General features: G+C 36.0%; 1 long non-coding RNA gene across 1 annotated transcript; it reads right to left on the bottom strand.

Annotated features, from left to right (window-relative positions):
• Window positions 1-394: 394 nt before the first annotated feature.
• On the bottom strand, window positions 395-6,723 carry LOC133976488 (uncharacterized). The gene is made up of 2 exons (XR_009924834.1): window positions 6,598-6,723; window positions 395-2,419 (listed from the first exon to the last, which is right to left on the bottom strand). It is a non-coding gene; the product is annotated as an uncharacterized LOC133976488 (long non-coding RNA).
• Window positions 6,724-7,068: the final 345 nt, after the last annotated feature.

Here is a 7,068-nt window from a genome sequence, read left to right as displayed (position 1 = left end):
TATGAGCAGGTGGTGCCCATCCACCTGGACACAATGCACTCACCATAACCAGGTTGCAGCTTCGGAGGATTTCCTTCACTGAAGACACTTTGACCAACGGACTCAGCTGAGCAACTCCTGCCTGGAACACAGCTAGTGAACCAACCAACCTGCCATTAACCCAGCAAGAATAAGGTAAGGGAGCTCTTAACATTTCTTGGTCGTCTGACTTCTCCTCAGTGAGCCTCACTCAAGTTTCAAGTGAATCATGAGGATCCAGTTTGCCTGTTTGCTGCTGGTGCTGCTCTGTGCCACTGGACTCTCTGAGGCTCTGAACTTCTTACCGATGCACATTTGCGAAACAAATGACTGAGACTCAATGTACTAGAAAAATGAATGAAATCAATAGGCACCATCACACTGGCTGCATACTTTTATTTAACAGACATGTCTTGTAACAATTGTATTTCTGTTGTAATATCTTTTAATGTAAAAGTGCACAACTGTACTGTGTTAAAAAACCTACATATATTTAAACAGACTATTACTGTAATTTACTGAAATGTCCCTGCTGTTGACAATGTTGTTGTTACATATAAGAACATTTATAAAATGATGATATCTTATATGATGTTAATTCAAGAAACAAAACATAATACAACTGGAAATGTCTTTTCAGCACTTCAGCAATGTTCTTCTTTTCTTTCCCCTTTTTGACACACGTGTACATCCTCATTGTTTAATATTTCCTCATGCATATTGTGACTGATGCACCAGTTACTCATCCAGTTACTAACTGGCTTCTTTCTGTAATTTCTCAAGTAGTCTTGAAGCATGGTGGCCCCTAAGATCAGCTTCAAATTCAAAAACTCTTATACATTATAAAACACAAACAGTGAGTGAACCAAACAAACAACTATCAGCCAAGCAAAAAATAAGGTGAGGAAACTTATTTGAAAAAGTCAGGTATGCATCATGAATGTGGCCAGTAAGAGCAAATTATTATGGCTGCAAGTAATGATTATTTTCTTGATTAATCAATTCATTGATTCTATAAAATGTCATAGACTAAATAAACCATAAAATATTCACATTTAAGAAGCTGGATTAAGAGAATTTGGACTGCTTTTTTCCCCTCAAAAAGTTACCCAAAAAGTTATCAAAATAATTGTCATTTAATACTTGACAATTTGTTCATCGACAAATCGTTGCAGATCTACAAGTTGTTATTTGCTGCCAGGAATTATTGATAGCAAAATATCAGATTTTGACACATCAACATTGAAACGTTTACATACGACTTTTGGCATTTAAATAATTAAAGTTAATTTGAGTCTGTATTTACAGCAAAGACAATCAACAATGCTTTAAAAGCCACTGCAAAGCTATCACATGTACCACTCTGAATTCTCCATCAGAACCATTTTATTGTTTTTTTCCTTCACCAGCGAATCATGAAGATCCAGATTGCCTGTTTCCTGCTGGTGCTGCTCTCTGCCACTGAGCTCACTGACGCTGGCAGCAAGATCACCCTGCACAATAGTCCACATTGTCATCCATTGATGAAGGAACGCACCACTCAAGAAGCAGGGAACAAATGCTCTGGTTCAGCTATTTTTGTTCGGAGTAATGCCAAAACAGTCAATGCTGTCTGTGAAGGAGCCGATGGGGAAAAACAAAGTTCCAATATGTTTAATATTGTTTTTTGTGATTTCAATTTGGGCAGTAAATTTCCTAATTGTGCCTACATACAAACTCCTGGCAAAGCATTAATTAGAATGAGATGTCAAAATAATGTAGCTGTGGAAATGATCAGTGTAAAAAGATTGTTTCCACATAAAAAGAATGGAATAATAATTTATTCATAACATAAGCTGTGTTTCAGTTTGCTGTCAAATATAACAATCTGCAGTGTGCTGGTTTAAATCTTATTGTGGTTTTGGATATGCTTCTTATGATTTATTGTCTCTTTGCTTAAAATAATGGTATGATTTTGGAAGAAATAGCAAACATATTGTAGCAAACAATCCTTTCCTGCCACAGTCAGAGAATAAACTCACTAAAACCAACTTGCTGCCTCAGAGAGTTTCTTTCACTGAAGATTTCTTAAAACTTGTTCCTAACATTTTGCTCAGATAAATGTTGAAGTCAGGGAAGAAGAGTCTTGTATTTATTATGTCCAAGACTTTGTGTCAATTACAGCTAGCTTTGAGTTCTGTATCTGGAAGATCTTGGTGACATTTATGCACATCATAACGTTTATGTTACATCAACAAATGAAAATATAAGGGAAATTAACATCTTGTATCAGGCATTGGTTCCTTTGCGGATTGAGCACCAGTCTTCTCACATCACACTCTCTGGCGCCATCTGCTGGTGTTGCTGCTCCTCAGGATTTCACCTTGCACAGATGCACACCATCCCATCTCTAAAGGAGGATCTAACAGGAAATAAGAAAACATTGGAAATAAATAAATAATCCAGAAGAAAAATCCGTATTTCTGTCAGTAGATTTCCAAGAGATACAGTTGGTATGTTGGAAAAGCTGCTTTGTTTCATAGTGTAAATCTCTCCAGACTACAAAACACCAGAGAAAGCTGATCTGAATGACATAGTAGATGAAAAGACTTAAAGGCAGATCTTAAAATACATGATGGTTGTGGTTGCACTAGGGAGGGAAGGGGAAGGTGGAGGTGGGAGCACCAGGGACAGGGGGAGTAGTAGAGAGAGTAGAGATATATATAACTATAAATACACATGATTTGTATGACAATGTCACTTTTCATTTAAAGTTGAGAAACTGCAAATTAGACTGCACTAAACTGTGTGTGAATAAACTATAGAACTATTAATAATGTTCAGGTTATTATAAGAGTACCATTTTTATGAATCTGACAATAAAGACAGATCAAATTAAATCTTCTATTATTTATTAACCTTTTTTTATTTAACCTTTTTTATTTGACGTAACTGGTGAAACTGAAGTTACATTTATTTCTGCCTGAGTAACACAAACATACAAATGATCAACTTTACTTGGTAAAAATACAAACAGCAAATGAACATTTAAAAAGATTTGAAACAGATTTATTATTCTGTAAATTAACTTTTTATTGCAGATATTTAGTAATGCTTTTAGTCAATTTCTGTATTATTTAATCAACAGAAAATCAACAGTTAATAATAATTTTACAAATTTTTAAGCAAACATTTCCTTAGTTTTAGCTTCTCATGTGTGATAATGTAATGCTTTTCTTTGTCTTACATGATAATAAACACAATATTTAATGTTCTGGACTTTAGTTCAGACAAAATGAGACGCTGCTGCTGCGAAGATGCTGCCTATAAATCTGTGAAATTATTTGGATATTTATATATAATAAGATATAATTTTCTGCCATTTTACAGACAATACTAAACATTGATTAAATGAATATTAATCATGTTTATGTTTAAAATGTTGGTTATCAGCAGTAATTCCTGTGTTTCCTTATGTTTTATGTTGATGTCACTCTACACCGGCAGTACTGAGTAGTTGTAGTTACCAGAGGTCTCCAGCAGGGGGAGTAGAGAGCTGTTGATCTACACCTGTCATTTCAGACGTGACCAGAGAAAAGTTTGTCTGTCTTTCATACAAATACTCTTTTTAAGGTATGAGTCCCTTCAAGTAAACAGTTCATAGTCACAGATGTGTTAGTTGAACATGTGTATGAGCTCAGGAAAGTACTGGGATTACGGTATGTCCGTGTATTGTTGAGTAATGACGTTAATTACAAGACGATGAATAAGCTAACCATGCCAACTTTGTGTAATCGTAACCACTTTGTCATCTGTAGAGTATAGTGGTACAATGTTTGTGTTGTAGGTTATTTATGTTTATGTAATTCATAAATTAAATTAATCAATTGTGAGTTAGTATTATCAGTAAATGCAATGTAAAACTACTTCATATTTCAGAACTTCATTTATAGTGAAACCGTGTTGAAAATGTGTGTACTAAACCGATACAGCAGGTATATCAGGTCATTTATTTGCAAATCTGTCAGTTGTCATTTTATTGCATTTTCCATTCAATAAAGCAACATACAGTGTTTTTCTTAAATTAATTAAAGGTTTAACTGACAATAAGGTATATTTAGAGTAGAAATTGAGATATTTCTAACCTATTTTGAATTTTATATATGCAACCTGCTGTATCATGATGATTGATAACTAGTTGAATATTGGCCATGGCTCCCTTGCTAATGATTGTCTTTTGTTCATTGATTTCTACTAAAACTGAACAATTCAGAGAATAAAATACACAATCATTTGTCATTGCTGCGTGATACCTTCATTTCAGCAGATACAGAATACCTATGACGTTGTTGTGAAATATGGAAACATTTTCTTTTGTATGTTTGACTTGAGGGTTTTAAAGGAAAGTTAAATGGGTTTAAAATGTTGGGTTTTACATGTTTTTGGTAAAATAAGATAAACCAACTGTGAGCAATAAATTACACAAAAATTCCTGATGTAGCTTTATGAAAAAATAAATGTGTCAGAAGGTTCAATAAACACTCCATCCACATTATTTCTTGGTTCAGGCTTTACAGGGTTAAGCAGCACACATGATGCTTAGAGGAAGATTTACATTCACTGACTGAATCATTAACATTCAGCAAATTCAACGCCAATAAAACATAATTTAAATAGATTCAGGTATCTATTAATTCTCTTTAGTGTTGTAACATTAATATTTCACATGATACACAAAAAGAAATGTATTCAAATACAATCGTGACACATTTACTTTGATATGAATTATTTTAAAGTAAAAACTTAACAGCAGCAGATGTTAGATCTTAATTTAACTTAATTTAGTAGTTTAACTTTTAACTCTTCGCTCAGTAGTATAATCACAAATAGAAATAAAGCAATAAATACACAGATCATCTCCTCCTGTCTAAGTGTAATTAGGCTGTTTGCATGTTATTGTAGTAATACTGACTGACTGTTCCTCCACATCAGTGAATACGACACATTTAATATTCAAACATAAAACATGTTGATTTTTTAGAGCTTAAGAAAGGAAATATTGATTAGCCAATTATTAATTAATTAGGTTGACAAGTTTGAGCCTTAGTTGCAAGTTCCAAGAAACCACACCTTGGCATCTCAAGTCAAACAGCTCAGCTTGTTAGGAAACCTTCTTGAACTTCTGATTTTGCAGTTCAAATCCCAAAGGGAATAGCTCAGTTTGTTAGCTGTCTGCTCTGAATCTTAGAGGTTGTGGGTCCAATCTCAGGTTGCTACTTTTGAAGTTAGAAAGCCCATATAAAACCTGAAACGGTCTAAAAAAAACTAACATTAGAGCGTCAGTCCAGGTAGCTCAGGCTGTTAGGAGACTGCTTGGGAAGCTTGAGGTTGTTGGTTCAAATCTTGCACAGCTCTGAGTAGTTTTAAAGTCCAACATCCAAAGTGAAAGGATACCTGGTGCTTCAGGCTGTTAGAAGACTGCTTGGGAAGATTGAGGTTGTTGGTTCAATTATTGCACACTTTTAAAGTCCAACATCAAGAGGACAGAGTGAAAAGTGTGAGAAAACCTCTGTTCCCAGTGAAGATCCAGTGGCTCAGTGGGTAAGACATCTTCCCTTTCAGTCAGTCAGAGATTGTGAGTTCAATTCCAGGTCTCTACTTTTAAAGTCAGAAAGGCCAAATGAAGACTGAAAAGGTCTAAAAAAAAAAAAACTGACATGAGTGTCTCAGTGCAGGTAGCTCTGGCTGTTAGGAGACTGCTTGGGAAGCTTCAGGTTGTTGGTTCAAATCTTGCACAGTTCTGAGTAGTTTTAAAGTCCAAAGTGAAAGCATACCTGGTGCTTCGGGTTGTTAGAAGACTGCTTGGGAAGCTTCAAGTTGTTGGTTCAAATCTTGCACACTTTTAAAGTCCAACATCAAAAGGACAAAGTGAAAAGTGTGAGGAAAACCTTTGTCACCACTGAGGATCCAGTGGCTCAGTGGTTAAGACATCTACTCTCTCACTCAGAGATAGTGAGTTCAATACCAGGTTGCTCCTTTTAAAGTCAGAAAGCCCAAATAAAGACTGAAAACCTCTAAAAAACTAACATGAGAGAGTCAGTGCAGGTAGCTCAGCCTGTTAGAAGACTGCTTGGGATGCTTCAGGTTGTTGGTTCAAATCTTGATGTTCACTTTTAAAGTCCAACATCCAAAAGTGAGAGGATAAATGCGCCCGGAGAAAAGGTCCCTATGTAGACAGGCTCTGTAGTGTAGTGGGTTTGTCCGAGATCATAAGGTGATAGTAAAGTAACGACAGGTTCGAATCCAGGTCAGAGCTAGGAACAGAACAGGAAGGGTGTGAGAAGGGGCTGTTGGTCCCCGATGTTTCTGAGAGGTGACTCGGAGGGGTTATGACAATTTGACATTTTTTCTGTACTTGACAAAGTACAAAGTACAAGCTAAGGTAGATAGGCTAAAAAAAAAAAAAAAAAAACCTTTCCTGTCTCACCCGTCCCCTCCTGCCTCCCCTCCCCATCTTCCTACCTGGTACTCCTCCCTCCACCTCTCCCCAGTACAACCACCAATTCCATAATTGTGATAATCAGATTAGAATATACTCACCCACTGACAAACGTGTCTTCTGATGATCCAGATCCTGTCCACTGGCGGAGTCGAACCAGCCGATATTGAATCCATGACGGCTTATGACAGCAAACTAACCCACTACTCCACGGGCTCACTGTCAAAAACAACCAGGAATCTCCCCTATGACAACTACATCATTTTCATTCATATTACTTACGATATATTACTAAGTATAAAAGGTGAAAGAAGAAGATTTGTATAACATAAACATTTCAGAAGTCAGCCTGCAGGATAGCTCTGTCATATAAGTGTTGGCCATTAATTACCTCAGTGTAAAGTTATTGGTTCAATCCCCACTTGGGCTCATTGATCTTAGTAGATCTGTAATGTTGCTTTACTAAAGTGCCACAGGAAAGGAAAGGAACAAGGATCAACTTTATTATATTCTATTTAAGAACTTAATGTTAATTAAAAAGCTTGAATTTGGGGGATTTTTGACCCTGTGAG

The sequence above is a fragment of the Scomber scombrus genome, chromosome 24 (assembly GCF_963691925.1).
Source record: "Scomber scombrus chromosome 24, fScoSco1.1, whole genome shotgun sequence".
In the NCBI taxonomy this organism is placed as follows: domain Eukaryota; kingdom Metazoa; phylum Chordata; class Actinopteri; order Scombriformes; family Scombridae; genus Scomber; species Scomber scombrus.
Note: the sequence above shows the minus strand (reverse complement) of the source record. Positions and strands in the feature narration are given on the sequence as shown.